This window comes from Antechinus flavipes, chromosome 6 (genome assembly GCF_016432865.1).
Source record: "Antechinus flavipes isolate AdamAnt ecotype Samford, QLD, Australia chromosome 6, AdamAnt_v2, whole genome shotgun sequence".
NCBI lineage: Eukaryota > Metazoa > Chordata > Mammalia > Dasyuromorphia > Dasyuridae > Antechinus > Antechinus flavipes.
The window spans coordinates 93,419,173-93,440,175 of record NC_067403.1 but is presented as its reverse complement, the minus strand read 5'-3'; the positions used below and the strand labels follow the sequence as shown (position 1 = coordinate 93,440,175).

Sequence of the window (21,003 nt, the reverse complement as noted above, 5' to 3'; positions counted from 1 at the left end):
AAATGGTAACCAAGCACATAAAATTTATTTACTCTATTTAAAACTCTTGATCATGGGCAAGTCATAAGTTTTATGGACCTCAGTTTCCTCATGTAAAACAAAGGTTTGAAGTAGATCTCTTACATCTTTTCTAGCTCTGGATCTTGTCAACTTTTAAGAGCTACTTTTCTATCTTATGTTTATATTTCTAGCACCTAGTATGGTACCCTGCACACAGTAGGTACATAATGCTTGGCTGAATCAAATTTGAATTATAGTATCAAAACCAGTAAGTGAGAATGTGAACGAACAATAAATACATTCAATTATCATATTCAGATATGGAAGAATTGAGTGACTGATTCCTGAATAGGCATCTTTAAAGACTTTAGAAGTCCCTCAGTTTTTGTGAACATTTTGATAGCATTAAAAAACAAAAACTGTTCCATTGTCCTATAGAAAAGCATAAGTAGTGCATTGTTGGTTATTCAATAGTTTTGGGAATTTCTTGAGTTACTCTTTCTTGAGTTACTCTTTGGCTTTTACTCAGATGTTAAACAAGAATACCAGTCTCTAAAATGCATGGAATAATCCTTATTTTATTCTGAAGTTCTTATCCTTTTATATATTCAATCACTACTTTTTGGCTTCATAAGTCTCATGGTTTGTGTTTAAATGACGACCAAACAAAGCCCCAACACTGACTGATTTTTGAAATCCAATGTTAATATTTCTCAAGTATTGCGCTTTATCATCTAATATTGAATTGTAACTTTCACTAGAAGACTATTTTTCTTTTATCAATCATTTTAAAGAAGAAGTTGTGTGGCTGTAAAATGATGAAATGACAAGGATGTTGTAAAAACAAATAAATGAAAACTCATAAATCTAAATTCCCCTTTGGGAGGTGCTAATTATTCAAATGTTGCTATCATTGCTCAAAACATTTTAATGCATTTTTTAGAATTGCCTTTAGAATTTCCCAATATCAGAAATAAGTAACTAATAGTATCTTCCTTTCTTCAATATCCTCAATAAATCTCTACTTGATTCATTTAATTCAGCTTACCTTTATACCCCTCCACCCCCCTTCTACCTTCCTCTTCCACTTGAGCAAATAGGCAAAAAAGACCACAGAATGTATTGCTGAACATATTCTTGGAGAGGAATTATTCAGTATAAAAGAGAAACCGTGGTGCCATATTCAGTCTGATAGCCAGGGGGAGTCTGAAGCATAACACGTTAGGAACATTTTAAGTGACCTAAAGTCACTGTGTGCTGAATGCTTGCTGTAAAATTAGATAATGGGAATAACTGGCTATATACCAAATGTGAATTATCAAATAAGATGAGGACTGTCTAAATTTCTTCTTCTATTTGGATCCAGCCATTTGTGATAAATATTTGGTTTTTTGTTCATAAAAATTATAATAATAAATCAGAGTGTGGTGTGTATGTATTATGGACCAGGGTGGAATGACAGAAATTAAAAAAAATTTTAGATGTGTCACTATAAAAATTTTTGCAAAACTAGAAAATTTGCTTTTGGAAAAGAATTTTTACATTTCTAAGTTTTGAAAAATTTTAAAAATATAGAAGATCCTTTTCAAACACCTGTTCTATTTAAAGTTAGGGATTAAAAAAACAAATTAGCATCCTAAATAAGGGAATAAGGGAATATTCAACTGATGAAAGTCAGAAGCCATTACAGGCATGGAAGGTTGATTTTTTTTTCTTTTGTTTTTAGTAGGCATTTGTGACATTATTATTTCAGTACTCAATACTATGTGGGCAGTACTTCTACAATATCATAATCTCTTTATGACCTAATAGTTGTCATAAATTATATGGCTAGAAAAACCTAGTGGCAACGTTCTAGTGATTGGTCTTTCAAAAGTTAGCTAGGCTGATTCTTGGACAAATTGTACATTTTTGTTTCTTGCCAGTAATGGAGGCCTTCCTAGTTTAGTATAAAAAAAGTTTCTGCTCCAGTGGCATAGCCCTGATAACTTCTATATTGATACAATGGTACAATTGATTAGATGAGATCTTTTCTCATAGAGGATGTGATACACAGAAGGAATTTAGGAGATGATTTGGTTTCCCTCATTAATAAATGAGAAAACTGAATCTAAAATTATTTACTTAACTAGTCACTATCTGGAATAAGATTCAGGTTTTCTGACTCTTCAGCATAGTACTTTCCCCCACTTCTGAAACTATGTATGGTCCTAAGCAATAGGAGATGATAGACTTTATATAAACCAAGCCACTTGAGATACTGAAAAGCTGTTACCATGCATTTCTAATTATTACCAGTAAGACCCTTTTTAGTGGAAGGCTAAGCTATGCTGTGCTGTTAAAGAAGAGAAAACAGTGTTCTCTTTATTCCCTTTTATATTATACCAGGCAATCAGGGTCCTACATAACCCTAGCAAAGGAACTATTTTTAAAAGTGGCAAAATAAACTACTGTTCAAGTACTTGTTATTACTCATCATATATATAATTGTTATTCATACATTATTCCTGTTTTTAGAAATGTGCATTCAGGAGTATGCTGTGCTCCTGGAAACATTTCTTCTTTTATAATTACAATACAATAATGAGGTTGAGAAAGTTTTTGCAGCAGAGGAGAGAAAAGGGCAATATTTTCAATTCAGAAGAATTCAATTCAATAAACATTTATTAAAAGCCTACTATGTGTAAGCAATAGCTTAGACAATTGACATATAAACATAAAAAAACAATATCTTTGCTCACAGGGGAAGAGTCTATAAACCACAGAGAAAGTGAGCTTACATTCTAAGTGAAATTGTGGAATATATTATTATAAGGATTGTTTGTGAATACTTTAAAAGGAAGTAGTGATCCTTAAAAACCAACATAGTTTCATTTAGAAAATGACATTCCAGAGAAAACACCTTTCTTTTAAAAAAGTTTTATTGGTATCTTTTTACGTTAGTTATTTTATCTCATTTCTCTAGAATGAATCTTTTCTTGTAACAAAATAATCAAAAACAAAGTTTATATATTATAAACTGTCCTTAGTTCTAGTCTTTCTGCCACAAAGAGGGCAAAATGATTCTTAAGATAATTTTGATTTATTTAAATTCTTTGGACCTTGCCTCGATCTCCCCCTGCCCAGAATTTCCCCTTTCCTCCTAGAAAATCTTTATAACCAAGATTTTTTCTAAAAGGGAAAGAATGTTTAAAAAAAAAAAAAAAAACAGTAAAATCCATCAAAACACTGAAATAAATCTGATAATATATGCATTGTTCAGCAGCCTCAGATTTGAACTCTATAAAGGAATGGGGAGAGGTATCTTCTTACATCTCTTTTTTGGGACCTATTCTTTATTTTTTACAACATTCAGTTTTAATTGTTTTGTGGCTACTATTCTTTTTATTTCTGTTGTGATCATTATGTATATAATTTTCCTTGCCCTGCTTACTTCAAGATATATCAGTTCATATAAATCTTTCCATAAATTCTTCTTTGTATTCATCATTATTTGTTTCTTATAACATGGTAATATTTCTACTTTTGTACCACAATTTATCTTCCCAGTTGATGGATATCTATTTTGCTTCCACTTTTTTTTTTTTGCTACCAAAAAAGGCTGCTACAAATATTTCATATATGTAGGACCTATTTTTTAAATGAGTGCCTCTAATTATATGCCTAGCAATAGTTTCTGGGTCAAAGGATATGGTAATTTTGCTCATTTTATTTGTACAATTCCAATTATTTTGAAGAATGATTTGGCCAAATCACATCGCCACCAAAAAAGCTATTTGTAAAGCAATATGTTTCATTGCCTAGTCTCCAGTACCTCTAACAGGTTTTTAGCTAAAGTCTGATTTTTCTTTTAGCAATATCTTCATTTACATTGTTAATAGTCACATATTCTTTTCATTTGACTTGTTTGTTCTGCATCAGTTTGTACAATTCTTCATATTTCTCTGACTTCTTCAGATCTTCAATTCTTACTGCATGGCAATATTCTAACATTCATATTATTAATTATCTTTTTCAGTCATTATCCAATTAATGGGTACCTACTTTGTCTATTTCTGAGCTACAAGAGTGTGCATATGTTGATTTTATGCATGTGGTTAACTTTGTTTTTTTATTTCCTTCTGTTGTATGTTATAATAGTAGGATTTCTTGGGCCCAAAAGAACAGCTCATTTCATTGCTTTTATTGCATAGATCCAAATTACTTTCCAGAATAGTAAGACTACTTCATAGCTCAATCAGAAATGCATTTATATATATGTTTATCTTCCCCCAGTTCCTTCAACATTTACTATTCTTATCTTTTGTTATATCTGCAAGTTTACATTATCTGAGGTAAAATCTCAAAGCTGTTTTATCTGAGTTTATTACTAGTATATATTTGTGTAAATTTGTAATTTAAGCATAAAATAAAATGGGCATTTCTACATATATAACATATATGAAACTCTAGAATTATTATATACTTGCAAAGAAACTCCCCCCCCCCCCAATTTTGCCACTCCATCTCTATCCTTTACAGCCCTTCCCATCAATTCTCATGGAGGGTGATGAAGAGAAACTTATAGCATAGTTAATCAAAAGAAATTCTCACATTAGTTTTGTCCAAAAATCATCATTATTTTCGTCATTTTGTACTTGATCATTAGTCTTCTGGAATGATTGGTGATTGCAATTATTAGCATTCTTAAGCCTTTGAAAATTGTTCTTTATATCGGTGTTATTATTTTATGAAATGTTCTCCTGGTTCGGTTCACCTTGCTCTTTATTTCTTTATGCAAGTCTTCTCCTGTCTCTTAAAATGATCTATTACACTATTTCTTATAATGCATGATAATTCTAATAGATTCACATATAATTTGTTAGCCACGCATATCCAAACTGACATCTCCATTCTCCTTAGTTTCCCATTCTTTACTATAACAAATGGAATTGCTATAAAGCAATGTATCTATGGGTCTTTATTTTCCTTTATCTCTATGAGCTATCTAGGCAGGGATATGCCCGGTTTAACACTTGGCTCTCAAACTATATGCATGCATGACACATTTTAAAGTTTAATCTGCATTAACATTTTTCCACCCCCTTAAACAATAAAGCAAAGTCTGATCTATTAGCACTTGGCAATTTGCTCACACAAAATTTAGCAACTGGTTCTCATGAGCTAATTTAAACTGGTTCTAGTATATCATCAGTTATAAGCCTAGTAGGGGTACTGCTGGGCCAAAGGACATGTAGAGTTTAGTGACTTGGAGAAAGGAAGGGAGTATAAAGGAAGGGAGTATAGTTCCAGATTGTTTTCCAAAATGATCAGGTTAATTCCTAACTCCAAATGAATTACTGTGCCTTTTTTCCCATACCCATGGCAACAACTAACTTTTTAGGAGAAGCCACATTTGATTGATCTGATGACTATGAGGTGTAATCTCATTTGCTTTAATTTACATTTCTTTATTAGTGATTTGGAACTTTTTTTAATATGGTTGTTCATAGCTTAAATTTAGTCTTTTGAAAGTTGTTTCTTCATATCCTTTGACCATTTCTTTGGGGAATGGCTTTGGAATCGAAAATTTTGAAATAGTTCCTTATATATCGTGTTGGGAGATAGTTATCAAAGGAACTTACCTACAAAGATTTTTTTTTCTAATTACATTGGTTTTCTTTGTAGATTTTTTTTAATATCGAGTAATGAAAAGTCTGTTTATCTTCTATCATCTCTATCCCTTGTATGGTGAAGAACTCTACTCCTATCCATAAATCTGAAAAAGTTTATCCTTTTCCCTCTAATTGTCTATATCTTTTTTTTCCCCTAAGTTATATATTCATTTGGTGCTTAACATGGTGTGATATATTGGTCCATACATAATTTCTACAAGGCTGCTTTCTAGCCTTTCTATAATTTTTTCTAAAGATTGAGTGCTTACCACAGGACATTGAGTCTTTGGAATTACTGAACATTTTACTACTGAGTTAATATGCTTCTGCATACCATGCAATTAATTTGTTCCATTTATCAGCCTATTTATTAACCAGGCCCTGATAGATGATGATCATCAAATGATGATTGCTACTTTGTTGTTAATTTGAGATATTGCTGGGCCCAATTTTTTCCTAAAGATTCTTGACTTTTTATACCCCTAAATTTCATTTTTTTTCTTGTTTTATTAACTAGGATTTAAATAGTACCTTAAAGTTTCCAAAATGCTTTACAACTTTTAGTTCACTCCATCATCACAACCACCTTTGGAATTGGTGCTATTATTTTTCCCAATTTACAGAATGAGGAAACTGAAAAGGACAATATCTGTAGTCACATTTGAATTCCCGTCTTTTTAACTCCAGGTTCAACATTTTATCTACAATACTATCTATCTGCTTCTTCATAAAATAATCCTTTAATATACTGTTTGGAAAATGGCATTGAATAATTAAATTATTATTTTGTAGCATTTCAGATGATCATTTATAGTTTGAAATTCTTTTTTTCTTAAACTAGAGTTGATGTTTGGGTCAAGAGCCCTTAGTTTTGTCTTCATAATAAAAATCATGCATTTTATCTTTTATGATACCCTTTTCTTTAGTTGTGAAAGGTCCCTGATCTCTTTCTCTAATTTTCTAAATAGAGTTTTAGCATTTTAAGTCAGGTCACAACCATTTTGAGCTTGAGTGCAAGATATAGGTCTACATATGATTATTTTCAATTTTCCCAACAGTTCTTTTCAAAAAGAAATTCTTGGGTCTAAGTAATTCATGCTCCTTGGTTAAGCTTTGAATGAGCTCTTGGTTGTCAAATACTGGGCAACTCTTTTTGATTCTTGCTTAGACTATTCCTACCCTAATACATACTGCTTTAATGTAATTTGAAATTAATGATTCACCATCTTTCTTAGTATTTCCCATTTTCTTCGAGTACAGAAATTTTTTCTTCCAAGCTTTTGTGTGGCTTCTCTATCAAGTACTTCCTTTGTAATTTGGTCAATATAGCACCACACATATACATTTTAAATACTATTGTTATTTTTATATGAGCAATCTAACCAAAGAGTTAATATCTTGTGGTGAGCTGCTTCTTCTCAAAACACCGCCAGGTGATAAAAGTTCAGATCTCCTCATCACCTGGTAATTACATTGGAGCTGTTTGCACTGGATATTGCCTTGTTGTCTTAAAAGGCCTGTATTCTTCCCAACTGTAATGCTGATTGCTTTTCTGTTGGTTGATGACATCAGAGTTCTGAATTTCTAAAGTCTCTCTGGGTGTAACCTCAGCTGCTATCATGCCCCACCTGTCCTTTGATTGATACTTTGGAGCTGGGCCTTGCCTCTCCTTCCTCTGGGTCAATATACATTTAGAGGCCCAGTGAAAGCCTCGGTTACATTTTGGACATGGGGTTTTGGGTTTTTTCTCACCCTATCTTCTCATTGTATCTCTGTATCTACATTGGGCTCTTAGATGTCCAATTTTTCCACATTGAAAACATCGACGAGTTTCTCTAGAATTCCTTTGCCAAGAAGGACCTTGTCTTTCCATGTTCATCATAGTTTGGGCATAATAAGCATTTGTGCCCACTGTGGCACAGCGTCTTATAATCTCCTCCAAAGGAGCATCTTTGTTTAAATTTTGTCCTGGTTCAAGACATGTTTTAGCGATGGATTTCCAGTCATTCGGGGTTAAGATTTCATAAGAAAAATTATCCAGTAACATCTTCACATAAGATGATGTAGCCCCATAAAGAGTGCAACCCTTTTTCAAATCTTTAATTTTTCCCAAATTAAAAGGAGTGTATCTTCTCTCTTTTTGACCTGAAGAGTCAATCTTTTCAATCACAGGATATGCGTTTATAAAATCAGATATATCTTCTCCTTCATTTTTTGCTTTAATTAATGCTTTTTCTAATCTTGTCAAATTCTGCTTTACAGGAAAAGCTGACTGTGTTTCTGTCTCTCTCCCTCCCCCTTGTTCCACCCATGAAGGGTTAACTGCGGGGGGAGGGTCATGAGATGTGGAATCACCTAATTCCTCCTGTTGTGAAGTATCATACTCAGAATTGTAATTAACTCCATTCTCATCTGATTCGTCCTCCTTTTCACCTAGTAAAGTTGGCACTTCTTCCTCCTGTACTTTCCTTTTCATCATTCTATCACTTAAATAACTTCTTATAGCCAATTGTATTACATTACATGTATTAATTATTGAGTTAGGCCCACTTTTATCATAGAATTGACAAAGATCCTCTCCAACCAATTTCCATTCATTTAGATTTAATTCCTTATCAAGAGAGAAACAAGGACATATGTCCTTTACAGTTTGTAAAAGTTCAGTGATTTGCTGTAAACTTATAATTAAACCTTGACTTTCCATAACTTTGACAATGCTCTCTAAACATTTTCCTTGAACAGAAACAGGCTGTTTTCTAAATATCTGTCCCATCTTAGATGAAATTCTACTTTAACTCTTCTAACAAAATTTCTTTGTTGCACTCACCCTAATTTCTGGGTTGAAGAGTCTTTTCCACTGGATCAGGATCAGAGGCTTTTCCACTTGAATCAGGATCGTAGCTTTTCCACTGAAATCCACTGAGGGGGGGGGGGGGGGGTGTCTGTTAGCCCCACGTTGGGCGCCAAAATGTGGTGAGCTTTTTCTTCTCAAAACACAGCCAGGTGATAAAAGTTCAGATCTTTTATTATCTCCAATATAGCCCAGTTAGCTTAGAGGCCTATCTCTCTGCTTGGTTCCAAGAGCTCCCTCTGAATGTCCTTCAGCCTCTGCCTCTGCTTTCTTCAGCCTCCAGCCAGCTCCACTCTTCATGTCATTCTGGAGAAATCTCTCCAAGAGCCTCTGTCTGTTTCTTTTATGCAAGAGGGAGGAATTGTGGGATACGAGAGAGGGATTATGGGTTTTCTCCCATAGTGCTCTCTGGCCCTAAGAGCTTCAAGGGAGGTGTGAACTCAAAGTTACAAAGTTTACTTTGTGAAGCTGGCATACTTGTGAACTCCAATGAGTAAAGGTGTGAACACAAGCCTTGTATTAATTAGTTCTACTTAGTACCTTGTTTCAGGTTCTGCCCAAAACATCTTCTTGTAAGATTAGATCAAATCTAATTAGTTATCAGTTTGTAAGGATTCCAACAATATCTTTTCCAATTGTCTTTTTTTTTAAACATAAACCTTGTTTATGTTAATTTACAGATATATTTTAATTCAGTGTTTGCTTAGTTTTTATTAATCCTAAATAAAATTATTGATATAAAATCCTAAATAAAATTCCAATTTCTATTCTATTCAATAATTTGTAGATTTTCTAGGTAAACCAACATCTGCAAATAGAGAGAATCCATGCCTTTCCTGCCAGTTCATTTCTTTAATTTTATTTTACTACAGTTAATATTTTTAGAAGACCTGAATGAAAGCATGTTAAGCTTTTAAAAATTTTAGATATGAAGTTAGAATATTGTAGGATCCCTTAAAATAATTGCCATAATTTGTTTGGTAGTTGTCATGATTTTTATTATGTGTAATTGTTTCCTTCCTAGAATTTTTTTCAGTCATTCTTCCTCTTAAAATTCAAATACATTGATAGTGTTTGCTAGAAAATGCATAAATGTTTTTCACCTGTGCTCAGAGCTTTGGTGAACTGGAAGCCTATTACCTATTCTTGTAGAATTTGAATTGGTTCAAAAAAAAAAATCTGTAAGTGCCTTTATCAGATTCCTTTTATCTTAAGGAATCTAAGGCTATCTCTCTGGCAGCTGGTAGGCAATTAAAAAAGAGGGAAAAAAGTTTCTGGGCATACTCATATCCATAATGACTGGTTACAATATTATTGATACATATGTAGTTACAATTACTTCTAGTTCTATTGCTTGTACTTATATAATCATCTGAGATGCCCTGCCTATACCCACCTTGTCTCCTTAATTATAATTTCATAGATGTTGTATGAGGGTCTCAGTGACCATTTAGCATCTGGGAAAAGGGATCTGAGTTATTCCTTCACTATTGTTAGAAGAGATCAAGTAGTAGGGGAATTGGGTAGTTTTCCAATCATATCTCATTTCCATCAATCATCCAAATGCTCCAAGATCACAAAGAACATAGCTGGAAGGGTAATAACAGATGACATCTTCTCCACCAATTAGCACCCTAAAGCCCCTGGGCACAAGACCATGTATGTTAGGTAGGGCTTTTATAATACAAAAGAGAAAAGCTGGAAAGCTATCTTGTTTAGCCAAAGATTTAAGATTCACACCACCTTTTTACAAATGGTAAAAATAAAAGCATTGGTTGTAGAGTCAGAAAGTTTAAATTCAAATCCTACCTCTGGTCCTCAGCATGTTATATGATCCTAAGCAAGCTATTTAACCATTCTGAAGCTGTTTTTTTTTTTTTTCACCTGCAAAGTGAGGAAGTGATTGGACTAGATAGTCTGAGGTCCCCATTCCAACTTTAGATCTATATAAGCTTACAAACCCCTATGGAGGCCTTCATCCACTGAAAAATCCCTTTCCTAAATCTTACTTGGACAAGAAAATCTTATGTGCATTTTCTCATTTTTCCTTCCTGAATGTGAATGTTAATTTTTCACATGGAAATGCTTCTATCAAATGTGACTGGGGAAACATCAAATATACTCTTAAATAAAACGATTTCACAAAAATAGTGTCTATTCAGATTGCTTTAGTGAGTGGCTCTATTTCAGGGAAATAACACTGTACAAGAAAGTCAGAATTCAAAAAGATCTTGATTGTCTAGTACAATGAGCCAAATCTAGTAAAATGAAATTAAAGAGGAGTAAGAAATAGGAGCAATGGCTATTAGTTGTATAGGCAAATTTTGGCTCACTTTAAGAAAGATTTTCCTACTGATTAGTAATATCCAAAAGTAGAATGAACTATTTTGGGAGATGTAATAGTTTTCACGGTCAGTTAAAGTCTTCAAACTAAGTTAGCTAAATAATTCAACTGTTGAGAATGGTTCCTATATGGATTATAGACCAGATGGACTCTTGAGGTTCTTTCCAACTCTGAATGTTTGTCAGTCTATGAATTAGCATTAATCTCTCAAGATAAGGGAGTTGATTAAGAGGGAACAGATAAACTTGAAAATGTTAACTTTGTCAAAAGGGTAAAGGAGAAGTCTTGACAAAATGCCATTGGGAAATTGAAGGATAGAGATTGACTTTATTTGAAGGGAAATCTTCATGGAGGTATAACCTGACCTGCCTTCTTAAAGATAAAGATTTCAATATTAGAAATGTAATAGATACAAGCTCTTTGAAGACAGGGCTTAATTTTTGTCTTCATATTCTCAGCACATGGCCAAATGCTAGAATAGTACTTATGATACTTAAAATGAATTGAATTAAAATGAGCAAGTGCAATTGAGGTGTAAGGGAGGATCACAAAAAAAAATGTGTGAAATGTGGTAAAGTAGAGAATGAAATCAAGGATCAGCTAGCTATTCAAGCTAACTGAAATGTGCAACTGGTATGATGAAAAAGGAAGTTTGGAGACTGGAGCCAAATTGAAGTAAGCCTTACATGTCAAGATACATAATTTTTATTTAATTCTACAGGCAATAGGGAAACAATGAAAGTTGTTTTTTAATGTTTTATTGAAGCTTTATTTTACATTGCTGTCACTTTCCAAAAACCCCACCCCCAGAAAACCTTCCCTTGTAACAAAGACAAGCAATTAATGAAAACAAACCAACAACATGCATCAGTATGCATCAGTAGTCTACTACCTCTCCTAAAACATAGAAGATTTTTCCACATGGGAAGAAAATGGTCAGAACCAGACAATATTTTTAGAGATATCCATTAGGAAAATTATTTTGAAAGTAGTGTCAATGATGGTTGGAGACAAGGACTATAAGAAATAAGAATTTATTACAGTAGGTCAGTAGAGATGAGGGTCTAACAAGGAGCTATAGAAGAAATCACAAGATATAGAACTTGGAAGTACTCTTGGATGTGCTCTAGTCCATCTCCCTTATTTTACAAAGAATACATTGAGAACTGTATAAAATTACATGGATAGTAAGCTTCAGATAACATACATATTATCTGTATAAACCTGGACAAGTCAAGCCTTAATCTTTCTGGCTATTTATCTTTATGTGTCACATGAGAAAGTTAATTAAACTAGATGGACCCTGAGCTCCTTCTCACTCTAGATCTATGTTCTTATGGTTCAAATCCAAGACTTACATGACCAAAATGATCAACAACCTTAAATATATAACAGATAAACTAGTCTAATAATTTCATGTCATGGGTAAGGAAACTAAGGATTAGAGGTTGGTTAATTTTTTCTGTGGTCACATATCTAGTAAGGACCAGAGCCAGAGTTGAAATTAGGTTATATGACTCAAAATTCATTGCTATTTCCCCAGTACTGTGATGTTCACTTACATAGAAAGGGGAATCTAAATGATTATGAGTAGTAACTAAGTAGGAAACAGTCAAAAATAAAACTGGGAGGTTTTAAGCCTGGTTGACCAAGAAAATAGGGATGTCTTGAAATAAGCTGGGAAGGATGACAGTTTTGAGGGAAAGATAAGTTATCTTAAACAGGCTGAGATACAACTCAGATATCTATGCTATAGATGTACAGCAGGCAAATGGTGATGCTGGAATAGGATTTCAGTAAGAACTAGAGCTGAATATAGAGATTTTGATATAGAGCTGATAGGTGAACAAATAAGTTCAAAATTGGTGACAATTAAAAGAAATGAGATAAGGACAGACTCTTGAGGGACACCCATACTCAAGAGTTCAGAAAAAAGACAATAAAAGTCACTTTGGTAACCAAGGAGTGTAATCAGGCTAGTTGGAGAATCAAAAGAAAGCAGTATTATAGAAAATTAAGGGGAAAAAAGAGGAAAGGACTGTCAAATGCTGCAGAACAGTTAAGGATGAAGACTGAGGAAAGGTCATTGGATTTGCCAATTAGAAAGTTTTTGGTGATGTCGGAGAAAGCAGTTTCAGTATTAGGTCAAGTCAGGAGTCAGATTTTAAGGGACTGAGTATTAAGTGGGTAGCAAGGCAGTGGAAGCAGCAAGTGAATATTAATTTTTCTTTATGATTAGCAGTGAATGGCAAAGTAGGGGAGAGATGTAGGACAATATCTTGAGGGAATGACAGGATCAAGGGAAGATTGTTGTTTGCTTTAAAGGATAAAAGAAATTTGAGTATAATTATTTGCAGGAAAGAGCTAAGAGAGGATGAAATTGAGATGAGAATGAATCACTGATATAGCAAGACCCCAGAAGGGAAAAGAAGGGATGGGATCAAGGCAATAAATGTCTGGCTTAAGCCTTGGCAAAGAGTAGGGCCACTTCTTCATCTCAGACTGGAACAAAGGAAGAGATGACAAATGACACAGGGTTCTTCAGTTTCTTCTGTTATTCTTTATTCTATTCTTCCATTTATTAGAGTAAACCCCTCAAGAAAACCCATTTTCTACTTTTCCCTCCCTTGACCCTACTTTCCCACCTTACCTTTTCATCCTTCACTCCTCTTCTCCCTCCACATAGTTTGAAGTAGTGGATGGTTTGGAGCGAGTGCAAGAAGGGAAAGTCAAATGGTAGTTAGAGGATGGTAGGAGCCCCATTAAGTTTTCACCTTTATCTACCATAAGCCCTCATATGAAGTGCTTGAAAACAGACTTGTGTGGAAGTAATAATGACCTGATCTGTTTGTGTAGTTCTATGTGTTTGTAAAAGCTTAAAAAAAAGTGCTTCAGTGTATAATTGAATTTTTTTTTGCTCTCAACCAAGTAGGATCCTATTTAGAGATGAACTTTACCTTAACTCTATGATATTCAGATGACCTAAAATGATAATTTACCTTGAATATTTTAGCATTTTACTCTCTTCTCATTGGTACAATTAGCAAACTCACTATTTAAGCATGATAAACTATGTTCTAGTTTTGTATGAGATTGCCATTGATCATGTACTGCTACCATTAGATTTATCAGATAAAATTTACAAATATATCTTTTGAATTAATGAACTTAACTATATTAATAGTAATTGCTGACCTCATGTTTACAGGTGCTATAATATCCACCTTTATTTATCTGAATTTTGAATACATTTTGAGTTTCTATATCTATACAGTAGAAATATTCATGATTTTTCAACAAAGATGATTAATAAAATGACCCAGCAATATATGTGTGTAGGCGTTATTTCATACTCTATAGCATGTGGGTATTATTTGTGATAAGTCAAATCAAATAAAAACCTTCCATGTTTCAGGACAGGAACATACAGGGCAATATAATTTTGCTTTCCAGCTCTACTAGGAATTCATTTTTTTAACCCATAAACTAGCACTTTTTCCTTGAAAAGATATGGAACCATGTCCTGAATAGCTGCAGACTTAAAAAAATTTTTTTAATACTGCCCATTCCATTTGAACCAACCTCAGGCTTTTTAATGAATTTTAGTGATTATTGTAAACAGTACTCAAACTACCCAGAACTTTTCCAATTAATACAGATTATTTAATAACATATAGACTCCATATCATATTAGAGACCAGGAATGCTTCTTTTCTTCTTTAAGGTTGGTTAGCAAAGTCATTAGCAAAGTAAACAGTTGGTAAGCATAAAGGACAAAGCAATGGCCTTATATTATAAAATTTTTCTAGAAAATGGAGTTAGTATTCCTGAGCCATCAAATAGCTGCTTTTAAAAATTAAAGAAAAAATTAGTAATACATGAATAATTATTAAATGAAAAGATGAACATTTATAAAGAGGCACACTAACAAAACACTCAACTTTTTAGTTAGCATCCTTAGAAAGTTTTTTGTAAGCTATAAGTATCAAGAAGTACTTGTTAATTCTTTACATTTGTTTTGATTCAAAGCAACACTAATTTATTAAATACCTGTTATGTGCAAGGCACATATATTAAAAATGACATAGTTCCCACCTTTAAGGATCTTATAATCTCATTATGTAGATAAGATCTGTATTTTAATAAATATAGCATAAATTAGAAAAGTTTTAAATTTATTAAGATATATATGAGAATTTGATGAAGGTGGTTAGTAAATAGGAGAAGAAAGAGACAGAGAGGAATCATTTCTGACTACAGAAATATAGGAAGGGAGTGGTACCTGAAGTATATCTAGAGTAATAATAGAAAATGATTTTATTGGATGGGAGATGTACCAGGCCTAGAGCATTATATGGATGAAGAAATAGACATAGAAAAGAATTAATTGAGATCTGAGAAAAGATATTGGTTGGAATATGCAATAGAAAATATAGAAAACAAGGCCAGAGACTGACTACTGGGGGGTGGGAGGGAGAGGAATTAACTATCCAGCTCTATGAACAGGGATATGATCTTTTCATAATTCTACATTAGGAAAATTAACATGGCAAAAAGGATGGATTGCAAAGGATAAAAGTTGGTGATAGAGAAACTAGTGAAGTGGCTACTATAATAATGTAAGTGAAAGGTTTTGAAAATCTAAATTAGGGTAGTGTCAGTGAAGCTATAAGATAAAGAGCAAATAAAATGTAAGACTGAGGGAGAGGGAAGAGTCAAGAATGATTTCCTTATATCTAATCTTGGTGACTAGGATATTAGTGACATTAAGAAAATTGGAGAAGTATATTGGTGAAAAGAAATTATTTGTAATTCTTTTGTGCTGATTTAAAGTTACTAAAATATATTAATTTTAAGTATAATTTACATAATTTAAGTGTAATGACAATATACAGATTTACTGAGGGGGAGAGGAAGTACTTATTTTAGAACTGCCTGTAAGCAGCAACAAGGCACCTATATATAATCTATAAATTTTTTTTTAAATTATTGATCATCCTTTTACTGAATTACATAGGAATGTCAGAAAGGAGTAAATCGGGCACTTGTCAGCATACAAACAGTTAAGCTATTCTTAAGAAATTAAGAAATGTGTACTTCCAAATTTCCAAAGCCTTTCTCCAATTTAGCTAGATTTACTCTCCACTTTTTTTTTTTTGTTGTTGTTGTTGCATGGCATGTTTCCATAGCTACGCTTTAGCAAGATAATAATTGTATAGGTTGGTCATAATTCCAGAGAAATAGAGAATAATATTTTAGAATATTAGAATATTTGACTTGGTATAATATTAAAGCAAGTTATTGCAACCTATGGAAATTATTTTAAACCTTAAATATTTACTGATTGCCAGAATACCAACATACTTTTTAAGGCATAAATAAAACTAATTGATACTCCTCTTTTAATCCAATTACTAACCCTTCTTTTATTCTAACTCTATTATTAATACCTGAACGAATTTTCCTAAATATGATCAATGATAATGAGACTGAAAAAAAATCTTAAAATTATTTCTTCCTTTTGTCAATGTGTACAATTGATATTCGTCTATCAATTTTGTATTTGGTCATTAAAAGCAATTGTTTAATGGTTCAAGATTATTTACTTAATTTTCTAGAAAAAAAGGTTTGTAAAACCATTGCTTCTTACCATCAACTTTCAATGATCCCTTAATATAAGATCAATTTTATACTATGTTATATAGGGAACATGCCAAGACTACATTGGTAATGAGAAAACTCCTCTAATAATACAATCAGCTCCATTCACTGGAACTTATTGGTCTTAGATAATTCCCTGGAGCACTGAGAGGTTAAGGGACTTGCCCAGAGCCACTAAGCCAATATGTACCAGGACATGAAATCAGGACTTCTAGTTTCCAAGGCCAGTTCTTTATGTATTATACCATGCTGTTCCTTATTTTAAAATATCTCTTTTAAATGGCAGAATTCTGGATAATTTAAGTGCTGATCACAGTATGAATCACAATAGATCATTGTGGTTATTTTAAATGGGCTGGGAAATAATAAAAAATCTTCTCATATGAGCATGGACCAGGAATTGAATTCATTCAAGTCTTTGAAAAGAAAGGGTAGGTTTACAGGCAAAAGCATGGATTCTTAACAAAGATGACAAGACATACAAATACTCCAAACAAAATTTCAAAACCTATATGCTTTTGTTTGGAGACTTTTAGTCTTCACTGTAACACATGAGATGGAATATGAAATTTGGAGGTATTAAAAAGTATGAGCATTTACAAACATTAATATTTAAACCCTTCATTAAATACCAGACCCTGGATTCTTGAAGATCATCCAGGGAACAAAAGCTCAGGCAGGTTCTAGCAAGATAAACAGGCTTTGAATATGAGCTAATGATGGACACCATGTCTTCCTTTTTGAGAATGAATTAAGTTCAGAAAAGCTCCTTGAAAAGATGGCTGCCAGTTGCTTTTGTAGGGGATGGAGCCACATTAGCTCATCAAGCCATCTATTAAAGTATGGCTAGCATTATAACTCACATCACTAGAGGGAGTACCCATATATACCGATGACATTACAGATCTTTTGAATTACTTTAAAATTCCTCTCATATTATACTTTATATTGTTTGATGTGCTCTAGATCCCATCTAATTTGCCTGCCCTTGGTTTGGTTTTAAACCCCCAAAAATCTATGGAATAGGTGATAGATCTAGATCCAAATCATGTGATAGTATCTGCATTGATCAAGATTCAATATTTTGAGCTGCTGTTTAATTATCTGGGTAGACAAATATAATAATATCAAGTTATTCAAGTTCTTAAATAATGCTTCTTTTAAGTCTCTTAAAAATATGTATAAATACACTTCTTTAGGAGTCAAAACCTTTAGTCCTGCCTAGTTACAATCAATAACAATTACCTGGAGAAGCCATTCCTGAAGGTATAGGACCAATTCAGCTCCTGCTCCAGAGCCCAAATCACTGGCTCTCTTGGTTGCGATCAAACCATTGGCAATCACCTGGGGAATTGATTAGTGAAGGCTCCATCATACAGACAATCTAATTAGAACTGTGAAGCTGTTACTGTCTACCCACTGTTCTTCATTTTTTTATGGCTAAGGAATTTCTCCAGCTTACTTCCTAATTTCCTATTCCTCTCAAATTCTTATCCAAAATGTATAGCTTTTCCAAAACATTACTCCCCATTACTTAGCTTCTATTCCTCTTAAACTCTTATTCAAAATGTACAGCTTTTCCAAAAGATTACTCCCCATTACTTATCTTATCCAAAATATTTACTTCCCTCTTTGCTTTTTCCAATAGTATACCATGAACCATCTTAGCAAACTCCTCCAAATTCCCTATTGCCCTCTGCAACACCTATTCTATTGTTAATAACAGACTCCATTTTATTCTCAGACTTTTTTTTTTTAGCCAAATTCTGGCTTTTTCATAAGGAAAATCATTTTTTATTTTTTGCTGAGGCAATTGGGATTAAGTGACTTGCCCAGGGTCACACAGATAGGATCTCCTCCCCCCCAATATCCTTTAACAGACTGTCCAGTGCTGACCACTTTCCTATTTCCCTTGCCCCATTGTGCCAGAAAAAGGAATTATTCTCTTACTGCTATTTTCAGACTTTTATTGGTTTAGACCAACACTCAAAACCTTCTTTTTCTTCAAACTATTCAACTAAACCATACTGATCTTTGTCACAGCCACCAACTAACCTGCAAATCACTTTCTCACTTTTAATACACTTTTTCTTGTGCTATACACTATCATCCTAGGTGACTTCACTAATCATATAAGTAAACCTTCAAATACTTCAGTCTCTGTTCCCCAACCTCTTCAATTTTACTGACTTCCATCTTTACTGTATTCCAGTTATTTAATGGGGTAACACTTAAAACTACTGAATCTCCGAATTACTTTTCTTTTCTTTTTTTGACTGACTAATCAGTGTCTTATTCTCCAACTTTCACACCCGTATTCCTCTTGAACTCATTGTGCCTTCCTTAGGACTATCGGTTCCCTCTCTATTTTCCTGGTCATTACCATTGTTCTAACTATGCTTAATGTATTTTGCTTATGACTCTATTTCATTCTTAAATCCCTACCTCTTTTAACATTTCATTGTTCACTTTCTCATAATTTCAGCCTTGGGAAACTTTGTTTTGTGCTTCTACACTGCTAATTGCTTGTGGGGTAAGAACAGACCTCTGAATAAATTTGGACTTTCTCATCTTCCTTACCACTTCCTTTCCTACCCAAACCATATAATCATTTGCTAAGTCTTAATGATTCTTTCTCACATCTCTCTCTTGTCCATCCCATCTTTTTGACTTCTATTACTACTACCATCTTCCTTTAAGTCTTCATTTCTTCTTTCTCAGTCTATAACCTTCTTAACTACTGTTGGTTTCTCAGGGTCTTCAGAACACTATTATGTTCTCCTTAGGATTCAAATCCCTCCACAATCTGACTCCCAACTTGGCTTTTTCCTATACTACTCCCCTTCTTTTCTATGGATCCAACAAACTGGATTATTTGCTATTCTCAGATCTTATTCTATATTCTCCCACAAAGTGCCTCCATGTTTGAAATGGATCTCCATCCCTCTCTTGAACCCAGAATGTACAATACAATCCCATCTTTTAAAATATTTCTTTTCCCATAAAATGTGGTTCAAATATCATATCTTCTTTGATACTGATCCCTTCTAAACAAGATGCAGTAAGTTCTTCTATTTTTTTTTCATGCCACACTTACCTCTCCCCTATGTATTCAAGTGCTAACCTTGGAGTCAGAAAGACCTGACTTCAAGTTCTACTCTGATCCATACCAGCTGTATGACCCTGGACAATTCATGTAGGCTTTTAGTATCACCAAGCAACACTCAAAGACAATAAATAACTGAAGAGGTGTTGAGCATATGTGTGAGTCGAGGAAGTTTCCTCACAAGTAATTCCCTACTGAACCCATATCTCCCCCGCAAAAAAGAAAAGAAAAAAAAAGACTTGTATTACAATTATTTGTGTGTATTTCATGTTCCCTACTACATTTTAAGTCTTTTGAGATCAAGGACTCTATTATTCATTTTCATGTTCCCAACAACTATCAAAGTGTTGCATGACCTATGTGTATGAATACTTAATACATGTAAAATATTAATTGGTAGTAACACAAAGACAAATAGGTCGATTTCTGTAAAACATTTATAGGAAATTAAGACAGTATTCATTAGGTATAAAATAACTTTAACAACTAAAATATGATAAAACTTATGATTTTCATGCACAGAACATTTCAAAAGATTTGGGGGGAGACTCAAAAGAGCATATTCAAAACTACAATAATGATAAGAGTGGAATGACTATTGTGCTGGGAATTAAGAGCATCTGGCATAAGTTTTACCAGTTGGGGACACTGAATAACTTATTTCATCTCTCTGGGTCTCTGCTTTGTAAGCTGTCAAATGATGAGGCTAAATTGATCAGTGCTGGTCTACAAGGTCAGCCAAATAAAAGCCAAGGCCACAGGATTTAAGAGTTGTAAAGCGTATTTGAGGGCATCAAACGGTACCTTTCAGTGTGGCTATCAAGAATTCCAGAATTTCTTAGTCTCTACATTTTGATATAATGTTGTGAAACAACTATACTATAGCAAGTACTCAATGTTACATTACATAAGCTAGGAGTAACATATAGTGTTGTTATATCTTTAAGTGTTCTAACTTTAAAGTGATATATATATATCCATATGTATATTATATGTGTGTGTGTGTGTATAAATATATATATTTATATATATATATAAAATTACATCACCAAGGAATACGTCAGATTACACAAATGAAAGAACCAATTTATTCTCCAACTCTAATCATCCAGACAGCACCATAGCCCATGACTTTTGCTTGCAAGAAAAATATAATTAACCGAATTCCAATATGGAATGGCTAGACTAAGCCTAAAAAGACCACTGAATTCAGATTCTATGTGTGTGTGATTGTCTTCGAGTCCTCAATTCTTCATACACTCATAGCTCCATAATAACAATTAAGTGATACTGTTAATCATAAACATATAAATATAAATATAAATTCTATCAGTAAATATACAATTTCTTCCCCAAACTTGGTTGTGGTTATTTGCAGATGGGTAGA

The 21,003-nt window shown here is 33.3% G+C and overlaps 1 protein-coding gene across 21 annotated transcripts in view; it reads right to left on the bottom strand.

Annotated features, from left to right (window-relative positions):
- Positions 1-21,003, bottom strand: part of NPY5R (neuropeptide Y receptor Y5) — a 164,598-nt gene that overhangs the window by 137,830 nt on the left and 5,765 nt on the right. For 19 of the 21 annotated variants that reach the window (XR_007948163.1, XR_007948164.1, XR_007948167.1 and 16 more), the window contains one exon: positions 17,756-17,854. The exons of 1 other annotated variant lie outside the window; for it this stretch is intronic. The gene's annotated coding sequence lies outside the window, so the exon portion shown is untranslated. Of the gene's footprint in view, positions 1-13,499; positions 13,526-17,755; positions 17,855-21,003 lie in introns of all 21 variants that reach the window. One more of the 21 variants, XM_051965194.1, reaches the window with a different exon arrangement.